The 14,778-nt window shown below is 38.2% G+C and overlaps 1 long non-coding RNA gene across 2 annotated transcripts in view; it reads right to left on the bottom strand.

Moving 5' to 3' along the window:
• The window catches only part of LOC124246149 (uncharacterized), a 51,887-nt gene that overhangs the window by 3,917 nt on the left and 33,192 nt on the right, over positions 1-14,778 (bottom strand). Inside the window, exon 4 of one of the 2 annotated variants that reach the window (XR_006890398.1) lies at positions 5,496-5,688. The exons of the other annotated variant lie outside the window; for it this stretch is intronic. This is a non-coding gene — a long non-coding RNA (uncharacterized LOC124246149). The remainder of the gene's footprint in view (positions 1-5,495; positions 5,689-14,778) is intronic. 2 annotated transcript variants of the gene reach the window in all.

The raw sequence follows: 14,778 nt of genomic DNA on the forward strand, positions 1-14,778 counted from the left end.
GTGATTTTTATTCCTCATTTCGTTAAGGTGGTGTCTCACATGGATTTGCAGTTGTTGAAGAATCCCTGCAGCCTGGAATCAATCCCACTTGATCATGGTGCATGACCCTTTTAATGTATTGTTGCATTCGATTTGCTAATATTTTGTTGGGGAATTTTGCATCTATGTTCAACAGCAATATTGGCCTTTAATTTTCATTTTTGTGTTGTCCTTCTCTGGTCTGTATATCAGGGTAATGTTGGCTTCACAGAATGTGTGAGGAAGCATCCCATCCTCTTCAATATTTTGGAATAGTTTGAGAAGGATAGGAATTAAATCTTCTTTGGATGTTTGGCAGAATTCTCCAGAGAAGACATCTGGTCCTGGACTTTCGTTTTGGGGGAGGTTTTTATTACCGTTTCGATTCTTTACTTGTGGTTGTGCTTTTCAGATTCTCTATTTCTTCCTGATTCAGTTTTGGGAAGTTGAATGATAAGAATTTATCCATTTTTTTAGGTTATCCAATTTGTTTTCATATAGCTTTTCATAGTATTCTCTTATAATCCTTTATATTCCTGTGGTATCCATTGTAATTTCTCCTCTTTCATTTCTGATTTTCTTTATTTGAATCTTCAGTCTTTTTTTCATAGTCAATCTGCCTAAGCATTTGTCAGTTTTGTGGATCTTCTCAAAGAACCAGCTCTGAGATTCATTCACCTATTTGATTGCTGTTTTATTCTCTATTTCATTTCTTTCTGCTCTGATTTTTATTATTTCCCTACGTCCACTGACTTTGGTCTTTGTTCTTCTTTTTGTAGTTCCTTTAGGCGTAGTTTAAGATTACTTATTTGAGATTTTTCTTGCTTCTTGAGGTAGGCCTGTATTTCTTCAAATTTCCCTCTTAGTACCGCTTTTGCTGTATCCCATAAAAGTTGGTATGTTGTGTTTTGGTTTTCATTTGTCTCTAGGGATTTTTTGATTTCTCCTTTGATTTATTCACTTATGTAGTCATTGGTCAGTACCATATTTTTAGTCTCAACATGCTTGTGATTTTCCAAGCTTTTTTCTTGTAATTGATTTTTAGTTTCATAGCATTATGATTAGAAAAGCTGCTTGATATGATTACAATCTTCTGAATTTATTGAGGTTTATTTTGTTTCCCAACATATGGTCTATCTTTGAGAATGTTTCATTTGAGGAATGAGAAGAATGTGTATTCTGCAGTCTTTGGATAAAATGTTCTATATATACCTATTAAGTTCATCTTGTCTAGTGTTTCATTAAGTCCACAGTTTCTTTGTTGACTGTCTGTCTGGTTGATCTATCCACTGACATATGTGGAGTGTTGAAGTCTCCTACGATTATTGTGTTGCTGTAAATCTCTCCCTTTAGTTCTGTTATAGTTTCTTTAGATACTTTGATGCTACTTTCTTATGTGCATATATATTAATAAGTGCTATGACTTCTTCTTGGAATGTCCCTTTTATCGCTACATAATGCCCATCATTGTCTCTTGTTATTCTTTTTACCTTCAAGTCTGTTTTGTCTGGTGGAACTACAGTGGCACCTGCTTTGTTTTCCTTGCCATTTGCTTGGAGTAACATCTTCCATCCCTTCACTCTGAGCCTATGTTTATCTTTAGAGTTGAGATGTGCCTCCTGGTGGCCGCATATTGTTCAGTCTTGATTTTTAATCCATCCAGACACTCTGTGCCTTTCAACTAATGAATTAAACTCATTTACTTTTAGGGTGGGTATTGATATATGAGGACTAAATACTGCCATTTTACCTCTTGTTTTCTGATTGTTCTATATTTCCATTGTTTGGTTTTCCTTGTATTTCTGTCTGCCATTTCAGTGTGGTGGTTTTCTGTGATGATTTGTCTATTTTCTCTTTATTTGTGCTTTGTGACTCTGCTCTGATTTTTTGTTTTGTGGTTACTATGAGGTTTGTATAAAAGATCCCATAGACGAGATAGTCTTTTTTTTTTTCTGATAGCCTCTTATCTCTGTTAGGCTATGCAATTTCTGTCCCTTTCCTCTTGCCTTTCTATGTTTTTGTTGTCACAAATTCTTGTTTTTTCTGTTGTGAGTCTGTGAGCTAATTGTATTGGTTGTAGCTATTCTTGATGCTTTCTTTCCCTTTATCTTTTATGTTATAATTAATTGTTTTCTAACCTATTCTGATATAGAGCTGCAATTTTCTGATTCTATTTATCTCCTCACTCAAGGTTTTTTAACCTTTGCTTTTTAGTTTCAGATAGAAGGCTCTCATCAATGTTTCTTGTAGGGCGGGTCTAGTAGCAATGAACTTACTCCACTTTGTCTGGGAAACCTTTTAATTCTCCATCATATCTGAAGCATTGAGTATTCTTTGCTGATAATTCTTCACTTTCAGTTTTTTGAAAGCTATCATTCACCTCTCACCTAGCCTATAGGGTTTCTGCTGAGAAATTCGCTGAAAGTCTGATAGGGGTTCCTCTGTAGGTTATTTTCTTCTGCCTTGCTGTTCTCAATAGTTTTTCCTTGTCACTGACTTTTGACAGTTTTAATATCATATGCCTTGGAGAAGGTCTTTTTGCATTGATGTAATTAGGAGTTCTATTAGCTTCAAGTACTTGCATGTCCAGTTCTTTCCCCAGGCTTGGGAAGTTCTCAGCTATTATTTCTTTGAATAAGCTCTCTGCTCCTTTCACTCCGTCTTTTCCTTCTGGGATACCTATAAGCCTTATGTTACTTTTCCTAATTGAGTCAGATATTTCTTGAAGAATTTCTTCATCTTTTAATAATCTTAATTCCCTTCTTCTTCCATCTGACTCATTCCTACATTTCTATCCTCGAGCTCACTATTTCTGTCCTTCATATTGTCTGCTCTATTGTCAATGCTTTCTACATTATTTTTTTCATCTCATTTATTTTGATCTTCATCTCCAAAATTCCTGTTAGGCTTTTTTTGGAGTTTCAATCTCTTTGGTGAAGTGCTCCTTCTGTTTACTAATTTTATTTGTGAGCTTACAAAAGTATCTTTCTGACTTTTCTTCTTACTCATTGAGTTTCTTGATGATAGCTATTTTGAATTCTCTTTCAATCAGATTGTGATCTTCTGTCACTTCAAGTTTGGTTTCTGGAGAGCTTCATTCTCCTTCTATTCTGCTGTGTTACTTTAGTTCTTCACGGTGTTTGATGAGTCAATCCTATCCTGGCATATTTGTGGTAGTAACCACATTTCTTATTTGGGCATGGCTTTGGTTACTTTGGGTCTGTGCTGCTACTGGTTGTATTTGAGAGAATACACTTTCCATTCTCTGCTGCCTCTGCCAGGGGCATCATCGGTGCCCTCCATTTGCTGCTTGGGCCTTCAGGGTTGCTGGTGCCTTTGCTCTAGTCTCAAGGGTCACCCTCAGGGTCACCAGGCTGTGAGCACTTCTACTACTTCTAGGGTCATCGGAATCTCATGGTCCTCCACTGCCACTCAATGGGCTCTGCACAGGCTCAGGTGCTGCTGTCTGGTACACCACCTGTGCTGCTGTTCCTGGGTTGTCTGGGGTTGCTTTTTGCACCACTGTCAGGGGTTCTGGGTTCATGGGTGTCACTGTCCCTGCCAGGGGCCTGGAGACCGAGGGAATTTTACACTGTCCCCACTGCTGGTGGAGCTGATGTCTGGGGCGTTGCCACTGGGGGTAGGGGCACTGGTTCTGCTGTCAATCCTGAAGCCTCTGGTCACAGGTCCACCTGCCACCACTGGGGGGAGCACAGGTTAAGGAGAGACAGATTTTTGTTGTTACTTGCTGTTTAGCCTCTAGTTTCTGGTGCTGGCTGGTGTGTTTTGAAGACTCAGGTCAGAGCTCCTCACCCCAGCTAGGAAAATCTGTTTTGTATACTATCCCAAATGTTGGAAAGACCTTGCCAATGTGCAGGGAGGGAGAGGGGCACACATGCTAGATATGCTGGTAGATAGTCAGGAAGCAATCTGATCCACCCTCTCTGCCCCTGCTGGGACCACTCATGGGCACACAAGCCATGTCCACTGGGAGACAAGCACATAACAAGCTGGCTGTCTTCCCTACTCATGCCGAACTACTCAAGGAAGCCACACGTGTTTTCTCAAGGCATGCAGGCCATTGTGGGGATCCTTCCCTGAATCACTGCTGCCAGGGGAGGGAGTAGAGGGCTGTTCTCTTAAATACCCAGCAGTGTGATAGCTGGATCATATGGTAGATGTATTCTTAATTTTCTGAGGATAGTCCATAGTGGGTTTCCATAGTGGCTGCGCCAGTTTACAGTGCCTCCAGCAGTGTATGAGGGTTCCCTTCTCTCCACATCCTCTCCAACACTTGTTTCCTGTCTTGTTAATTATAGCCATTCTGACAGGAATGAGGTGATATCTCATTGTGGTTTTGATTTGCCTTTCTCTTCAATAAATGGTGTTGGGAAAACTGGACAGCCACATGCAAAAGAATGAAAACAGAGTATTATTTTACACCATGCACAGAAATCAGCTAAAAATGGATTAAAGACTTGAATGTAAGACCCAAAACCATGAAACTTCTGGAAGAAAACATAGGCAGTACAATCTTTGACATCACTCTTAGCAGCATATTTTCAAGAACCATGTCTCACCAGGCAAGGGAAACAAAAGAAAAAATGAACAAATGGGACTACATCAAACTAATAAGCTTTTGCACAGCAAAGGAAACCATCAACAAAATGAAAAGACAACCTAACAATTGGGAGAAGATATTTGCAAATCGTATATCAGATAAGGGGTTAATATCCAAAATATACAAAGAACTCATACATCTCAACAACAAAATAACCAACAACCCACTTAAAACATGGGCAAAAGATCTGATCAGAGACTTCTCCAAAGAAGATATACGAATGGCCAACAGGCATATGAAAAGATGTCCATTACTTTCTCAAAACAAATATGGCTGGATCCAAAGGAGTCCTTGACCTCCCATTGAGACATTCTATTTTCAGGTGCTGAGAGCAGATATGATTTGGCAGAAAGAGTGAGCACAGTGTGTTATTTTAAAGAGCAGAGATGAATGTCCACAATGGAAGGGAAATTCACTTTCTACTCTTGAAAGTATGATGTGCACATCATATAGTATATTGAGGACTAAACTGAGCATGAGAAGAAAAGGGTTTCAAACATGACAGGCTTTCCTCTGTACCAATCCCAGGCGTTTGTGATAGTGCAATGTACAAGCATGAATAGCCACACCACAATTAATCTATCTTAATCCTCAGCCTTAACTGGCTACCACAGTCTAGGATCAGCCTGTTGCCAGACTTCCTTACATGAAAATGGCCCCCAGGACAGGTTAAGTACCTTCCCCTGTACTGGCCTCATCTTTAAAAGAGGATAGCATGAAATGTACTGGCTAAGGACCTGGGCACAGAAGTGAGGCAGATCTGGATTTGAGCCCTGTTTCCATTACCTTCTAGCACAATGGTACCCTAGTTTGCTCACCATAAGCTCAGATGAACAAAAATTTGTAGAGCCTTTACCTCTGTATAACTGGTTTGGTTGTTCTTCTTGGTTCCATCTATAGCTGGCTTTGTCCAGAACAGCAATCTCTGTCTGTCTCATTGAGGATATGCACAGCCTCTCAAGTTTCCCTTACTCTCCTCCCAGCCATTATCCATCATGATGTCACCAGGCACTCACAGCTGGATTGTGTTGTTCTCCTATTGAACAAAACTCATTACACAAAACACCAACATCAATGTCACTTTGTGACCATCATGAAATGAGATAAAAAACAATATCACAATGAACATAGTAAAGTTGCAGGGTGCAAATTCAATATACAGAAATCAGTTGTGTTTCTATACATTAAAAATATCTAAGAAAGATAGAAAGAAAACAATCCCATTTACATTTGCATCAAAACAAGAAACTACTTACAAATCAATTTAACAAATGAGGTGAAATATCTAGACACTGAAAACTATAAGACCTTGACAAAAGGAACAGAAGAAGACATAAATAAATTGAAAGATATACCATGTTCATAGATGGGAAGAAATAATATTCTAAAAATATCTATACTAACGCCCAAAATCCAAGGAATGAGTGTAATCTCTATTAAAATATCAGTGACATTTTTCATAGAAATAGAAAAAACAATGCTAAAATTCATATGGAACCACAAAAAGCCCTGGATACTCAAAGTAATTTGACAAAGAAGATCAAAGCTAGAGATGTCACACTTCCTAATTTCAAAGTATATTACAAATTCAGACTAATCAAAACAATAAGGTACTGACATAAAAACACACACATAGACCAATGCAACAAAATAGAAACCCAGAAATAAACCCATGCATATACAGTCAACTAAAATTTGATGAGGGAGCCAAGAATACTTCATGGGAAAAGGATCACCTCTTTAAGAAATGGTGTTTAGATGTTCACATGCCAAAGAATGAAATTCTAACTTACACCACTCGCAAAATTTAACGCAAAATGTATTAGAGAGATCTCATCAAGATGGTGGCCTGAGCAGACTCTGAACTCACCTCATCCAATGAACACAACCAGGTTACAACTATTCTTGGAAAAATTACTCCAGAGAGAGAACTGAGAACTGGATAAAAAGAACCCCCACAAAAAGTGACAGTCCTGATTGAGGCAGAAGAAGAAGAAATTCCTTCTGGAGAGAAAAAAAGCCACCTTCACAAGCTGCAGAGCTTCACGGTTGACCTGGAGGGAGCCAACCTAAGGTAGGCAGCCTTCCCTGAAGGAGTGGGGACCTTAGTGAAGGCACATTACTGCTATAAGCATCCTTTAGACTCAGCACAACTGAGACAAGTTTCATAATATTTGGCTTCACTGACTATTAAGTGCAATAGGGAATAATGCTGGAAAAGCTGTTGGACATCACCAGAATAAAGCCAGCACTTAAAGAGCACAGGCGCAAATTCACCCATCTTAGAGAGCAACCTAAAATCACCAGAAAGGTGGACAGTCCTTTGGTGAAAAGAGACTCACCTCGTAGGCTCCAGGTGCATCTCAGGGAGAGGTGAAACTTCTCCAGAGACTGAGACATTGGTGGTAGCCATTGTTGTGACCTAGTACAGGCGTGCTGACACAAACACTGGCAGATGCTGTTGGAGTTCGTCCTGTGGCCTGTTAGCCCAGGGGTCTGTGACACCCAATAGAGCACAGATTCAATGCGGCTCAGAAAGGGCAGGCAGCCTGCCCCAGGGACTGGACCCACCTAACAGCAAGCCCTCAGGCTAGCTGTGGGTCTGCATAGTCTGGGTGCCTCGATCCTCTACAGGCAGGCAAGTGTGTTTGCATCTATGGGGCAGGGTCTGTGTTGGGGGAGTTGGTGGAGAGGTGCAGGCCTGTGCAGTTGGTCAATTTCATATACTCCAGGGAGTCTGGAAGTGTGCATGGGGCAGGACTGTGTTGAAGGGGTATGTGGTCCTGAGGTGGTGGGGCTTATCAGTGGCAGGAGACCTGTGCTTCATAAACAGCTATAAAGGGGATCAGCCCCAATTTCCAAAGCCTGAAACAATTGGGTGCTCCCATGCCTGGGACCAGACCCACTCAGTTGCAATCCTAAGAGAGCTGATGACAGCCTTGCAGGCCTGAGGCCTAGAGCAATTATAAGCCCCTGAGCATAGCAACCAGCAGCACTGGGTGCCTACACATTTAACATGAAAACTGCAACAGGACTGTACTATTAGACCTTCTCACCAACAGTGCTGGGGCTCCCCAAACCAAATTTACAAACAGCTGGCCAGGGAGGGAAAGCCAAACTCCTGGGTACCTGCAGTAAGAGCAACTCTGCAGCAGCACAAGGACACAAGTAGACCACACAGGGGTCACTCCTGGAACATTTGGACTGGTGACGAGAGGGAAGCACACTGCTGGGCCTCAAAAGGCATCTCATACATAAGGCCACTTCTCCAAGATCAGGATACATAGCTGACCCACCTAATACATAGATATAAGCACAGAGAAAGAGGCATAGTGAGGAGTCAAAGGAATATGTTCCAAGAAAGGGAAGAGGGCAAAACCCCAGAAAAAGAACTAAGTGAAACAGAAATAAGCAATCTGCCTGACAAAGAGTTCAAACAAAAAGTCATAAGGATGCTTACTCATATTGGGAGAAGACTGGATGAACAGAGTGAGAACGTCAACAAAGACTTATAAAATATGAAAAAGAACCAATCAGAAATGAAGAATACAATACTGGAAATGAAAAATTCACTAGAGGGACACAATAGCAGAGTAGATGATACAGAAGAACAGATCAGCAAGCTGGATGAAAGACTAGAGGAAATCACCCAAGCTGAACAGAAAAAAGGAAAAAGACTTAAAAGGAATGAGGACAGTCTAAGGGAACTCTGGGACAATATCAAGCTCACTAACATTCATATTATAGGTGTCCCAGGAGGAGAAGAGAGAGACAAATCAGCAGAGAATATATTTGAAGAAAAATAGCTGAAAATGTTCCTAATCTAAGGAATGAAACAGACATCCAAGTACAGGATGCACAGAGAGCTCCAAACAAGATAAACCCAAAGAGGCCCACACTAAGACACATTATAATTAAAATGTCCAAAATTAAACACAGAATTCTAAAAGCTGCAAGAGAAAGGCAACAAGTGACATAGAAGGGAAAGCCCAAAAGGCTATCAGCAGACTTCTCAGCCAAAACCCTATGGGCTAGAAGAGAGTGGCATGACTTATTTAAAGTGCTGAAAGGAAAAAACCTACAGCCAAGAATACTCTATCCAGCAAGGTTATCATTCAGAATGGAAGGAGAGATAAAGATTTTCCCAGAAAAGCAAAAATTAAAGGAGTTTATCACCAAGAAACCAGTTCTACAAGAAATGCTGAAAGGACTTACTTAAGTGGGAAAGAGAAGACCAAAATAGGAATAAGAAAATTATCCCAAAAAACCCACCAGCCAATAAAATCACTGTTAAAGGCAAAAATACAGTCAAGGTAGCAGATCAACCACCTATGAAGACAATATGAAGGTTAAAAGACAAAAGGACTAAAATTACCTATTTCAATGATAAGATGGTAATGGACAGACACACACAAAATAAGAGATTAGGTATGATTTTAAAAACATAAAATGTGGGAGGAGGGGAGTAAAAAAGAAGAGCTTTTAGAAAGAGGTCAAACTAAAGAGACTATCAACTCAAGATAGATTGCTATATATGTAGGATATTATGTATGAACCTCATGGTAATCACAAACCAGAAACCTATAATAAATAAACAAATAAGTACAAGAAAAGAAATCAAACATAGTACTAAATGAAACAATCAAACCACAAGGAAAGAGAGCAAGAGAAAAAGCACGGAACAAAGAACTACTAAAACACCCCAAAAAAGTAACAAAATGGAAATAAACACATATTTATCAATAGCTACCTTAAATGTCAATGGACTAAATGCTCCATTCAAAAGGCATAGAGTGGCAGATTGGATAAAAACAAAGACCTATATATAAGCTGAATATAAGAGACACACTTCAGACCTAAAGACACTCACAAACTGAAAGGATGGAAAAAGATACATCATGTAAATGGGAAAGAAAAGAAAGCTGGGGTAGCAATACTTATACCACACAAAATAGACTGCAAAAGAAAATCTGTAGCAAGAGACAAAGAAGGTCACTACATAATAATAAAGGGAACAATCCAACAAGAGGATATAACACTTGTAAATATCTCTGCCCCCAACATAGGAGCACCTACATATATAAAGCAATTATTAACAGACATATGCGGAGAAATAGACAATAACACAATAATAGCAGGGGACTTTAACACTCCACTTACACCAATGGATAGATCATCCAAACAGAAGATCAATCAGGAAACATTGGCCTTAAGCAACACATTAGATGAGATAGATTTAGAAGATATACACAGAACAGTCCATCCAAAAACCACAGAATACACATTCTTTTCAAATGCACATGGAAAATTTTCCAGGATTGATCACATATTAGGCCACAAAACAAGTCTCAAAACATTAAAGAAGATCGAAATAATACCATGCCTCTTTTCTGACCACAAAGGTATGAAACTAGAAATCAAACACAGGAAGAAAATCAGAAAAGCCACAAAAATGTGGATAAAAAACAAAATGCTACTGAGCAACGATTGGATCAATGAAGAAATCAAAAAATACCTGGACAAAAATGAAAATGGAAACACAACATGTCAAAATCTACGGGATACAGCAAAAGCAGTTCTAAGAGAGAAGTTTATAGCAAGTCAGGCCTACCCCAACAAACAAGAAAAATCCCAAACAAACATCCTAACACTGCACCTAAAGGAACTGGAAAAAGAAGAATAAACAAAGTCCAAAATCAGCAGAAGGAAGGAAATAATAAAAATCAAAGCAGAAATAAAGGAAATAGAGACTAAAAAGAAAAAAATCAATGAAATCAAGTAGTGGTTTTTAGAGAAGGTAAATAAAATTGACAAATCTTTAGCTAGACTCATCAAGAAAAAGGAGAGAAGGCTGAAATAAATAAAATCAGAAATGAAAGAGGAGAAATTACAACAGACACCTGAGAAATACAAAAGACTATAAGAGAATACTGTGAAAAGCTATATGCCAACAAACTGGATAATCTAGAAGAAATGATAAATTTTTAGAATCATACAACCTCCCAAAACTGAATCAATAAGAAGTAGAGAATTTGAAAATACCAATCACGAGTAAGGAGATCGAAACAGTAACCAAAAACCTCCCAAAAGATAAAAGTCCAGGACCAGACAGCTTCCCTGGTGAATTCTAGCAAACATTCAAAGAAGACTTAATATCTCTCCCTGAAGAATTCTTCCAAAAGCTTGAAGAGGAGAGGAAACTTCCTAACTCATTCTATGAAACCAAAATTATCCTGGTACCAAAACCAGACAAGGACAACACAAAAAAAGAAAGTTACTGGCCAATATCACTATTAACATCAATGCAAAAATCCTCAACAAAATACTAGGAAATCGAATACAACAATACATTAAAAAGATCACACACCAGGATCAAGTGGGATTTATTCCAGGGATGCAGGGATGGTTCAACATTCGCAAACCAATCAACATGATACACCATACCAATAAAATGAAGATTAAAAATCACATAATCATCTCAACAGATGCAGAGAAAGCATTTGACAAGATACACCGACCATTTATGATAAAAATTCTAAATAAAATGGGTATAGAAGGAAAATACCTCAACATAATAAAGGCTATATATGATAAACCCACAGCAAATATCATTCTCAGCAGAGAAAAACTGAAAGCTATTCCTCTAAGAACAGGAACCAGATAAGGATGCCCACTTTCATCACTCCTATTTAACACATTATTGCAAGACCTAGCCAGAGCAAACAAGCAAGAAAAAGAAACAAAAGGGATCCAAATTGGAAAAGAAGACGTGAAACTGTCACTATTTGCAGATGACAAGATTTTATATATAGAAAACCCTAAAGAATTCACTAAAAAAGTTTTAGAAATAATAAATTATTATGGTCAAGTTGAAGGATACAAAATCAATATACAAAGTGAGTTGTGTTTCTATATACTAACAATAAAGTAGCAGAAAGAGAAATTAAGAACACGATCCCATTTATAGTTGCAACAAAAGGAATTAAATACTTCGGAATAAATTTAACCAAAGAGGTGAAAGATCTGTACACCGAAAACTATAAAACATTGTTGAAAGAAATTGAAGAAGACACAAAGAAATGGAAAGATATTCTGTGCTCTTGGACTGAAAGAATTAACAAAGTTAAAATTTCCATACTTCCTAAAGCAATCTATAGATTCAATGCAATCCCTATCAAAGTTCCAACATTTTCACAGAAATAGAACAAAGAATCCTAAAATTTATATGGAACAACGAAGGATCCCAAATAGGCAAAGGATTCCCGAGAAAAAAGAACAAAGCTGGAGGTATCACACTCCCTGATATGAGAATATACTACAAAGCCATAGTAACCAAAAAGCATGGTACTGGCACAAAAGGAGACACACACATCCATGGAACAGAATCTAGAGCACAGAAATAAACCCACACATCTATGGACAGCTAATTTGACAAGGGAGCCAAGAACATACAACAGAGAAAGGAAAGTCTCTTCAAAAAAATGGTGTTAGGAAAACTGGACAGCCACATGCAAAAGAATGAACGTAGACCATTATCTTAAACCATGCATAAAAATCAACTCAAAATGGATAAAAGACTTGAATGTAAAACCTGAAATGATGAAACTTCTAGAAGAAGAACTTAGGAAGTATGCTCTTTGACATTGGACTTAGCATTTTTTCAAATATCATGTCTGAACGGGCAAGGGAAACAAAAGAAAAAACAAACAAATGAAACTACATCAAACTAAAAAGCTTCTGCACAGCAAAGGAAACCCATCAACAAAATGAAAAGACAACCTAACACTTGGGAGAAGATATTTGCAAACCATATATCAGATAAGGGGTTAATATCCAAAATATACAAAGAACTCATACATTTCAACAACAAAATAACCAACAACCCAATTTAAAAAATGGCAAATGATCTGAACAGAGATTTCACCAAAGAAGATATACAGATGGCCAACAGGCACATGAAAAGATGTTCAACATCATTAACTATCAGGGAAACAAAAATCAAAACTACCTTGAGATATCACCTCACTCCCATCAGAATGGCTATAATTAACAAGACAGGAAACAATAAGTGTTGGAAAGGATGTGGAGAGAAGGGAACTCTTGTACACTGCTGGTGGGAGTGAAAATTGGTGCAGACACTATAGAAAACAGTATGGAGTTTCCTCAGAAAATTAAGAATAGATCTACCATACGATTCAGCTATTCCACTGCTGGTGATTTATCCAATGAACTTGAAAACACAAATGCATAAAGATACACGAACCCCAGTGCTCATCGCAGCATTATTCACAATAGCCATGACTTGGAAGCAATCTATGTGCCCGTCAAGGGACAAATGGATAAAGACGATGTGGTATATATACAGAATGGAATACTCCTCAGCCATAAGCAATGACGAATTCCAGCCATTTGTGACAACATGGATGGACCTTGAGGGTATTATGTTAAGTGAAATAAGTCAGAGGGAGAAAGTCAAATACTGTATGATCTCAGCCTAAGTAGAAGATAGAAACAATGACAAACACATAGCAACAGAGATTGGATTAGTGGTTACCAGAGGGGAAGGGGAGATGGAGGAGGGTGAAAAGGGTGAAAAGTCACATGTGTGTGGTGTTGCATTGCAATTAGTCTTTGGGTGGTCAACATGATGTAATCTACACGTAATTCGAAATATGTTACAATGTACACCTGAAAATAAATAAATAAATAAATAATTGTAAGTCCTGAAACCAAAACACTCCCAGAAAAAAGTATAGTGAAAAAGCTCCTTGACATTGGTCTTAGCAATGATTTTTTGGATATGACACCAAAAGCACAAGCAACAAAAGCAACAAGCGGGACCACATCAAATTAAAAAGCTTCTGTGCAGCAAGAGAAACAAACACAAGATAAAAAGGCAATCTATGAAATGGAAGAAAATATTTGCACACCATATATCTGACAAGGGGTTAATATCCAAAATGTATAAGATACTCATACACCTCAATAGCAAAAAATAATAATCTGAGTAAAAGATGGGCAAAGGACCTAAACAGACATTTTTTCAAAGATGATATACAATTGGCCAACAGGTATATGAAAAGCTGCTCAACAGCACTAATCATGAGAGAAATATAAATCAAAACTACAATGAGATATTACCTCATACCTGTTAGGATGGCTACTATCAAAAACACAAGAGGTAATGTGGAGGATCAGAAGTAGCCACCCCAAAATGTATCTCTTTGCCTTGATTATTTTTAAGGACCAAAAAACTCTGAAGGAAACTTTGTCCTTCCCCATAACTGCCTAAAAGAATTTAGGATAGAAGGCATATCCCAGGACAGACCATCACCACAGATAACTCTGAGTATTGGCAAACTGGGATGGTCCTTGCTAAGCCCATTTTTTTATCAAAGTTTGTCTCTCAGGTCACATTGTCTGTAGAAGGCACAGTCAACACTTGTTTCACAAACATTTGGATTTTCTTCTCCATGGGAATTGCCTTCCTCCCCTTTGAAGTCCCAAAGCACTACCCTCAACATCCTCCTTTGTCTTTATCTGAAGATGGTATTTAAGGTGGTGGCTTCAGCAATGCTGGTGAGTTACTTAGTTTTCCTGGGTTTCCCCCATGTATATATGTTATTAAACATTTTTTGATTTTCTCCTGTTATTCTGTCTCATGACAATTTAATTCTTAGAGCAGCCAGAAGGACCTAGAGGCTAAAGGAACTGTTTTCCTCCTCTACAGTAACAAGTGCTGACAACGATGTGGAGAAAAGGGAATTTTTGTGCACTGTTGGGGGAAATGAAAATTGGGACAGCCACGGTGGAAAATAGTATGCAGGTACTTCAAAAATTAAAAATAGAACTACTATATGATTCAGCAATTCCTCTTCTGGGTATGTATCTGAAGGAAATGAAGTCAGTATCTTGAAGAGATATCTGCACCACCATGCTCATTACAGCATTAATCACAACAGCCAAGACATGGAAACAACCTAAGTGTCAGTCAACAAATGAATGGATAAAGAAAATATTATATATATATGCACACACACATACACACATATATTTATATCTTTGTATATAATTATACATAGTATATATTTTATATATACATACATGTATATATACGTATATATATATATATACACACA

The sequence above is a fragment of the Equus quagga genome, chromosome 10 (genome assembly GCF_021613505.1).
Source record: "Equus quagga isolate Etosha38 chromosome 10, UCLA_HA_Equagga_1.0, whole genome shotgun sequence".
NCBI classification, from domain to species: Eukaryota; Metazoa; Chordata; class Mammalia; order Perissodactyla; family Equidae; genus Equus; species Equus quagga.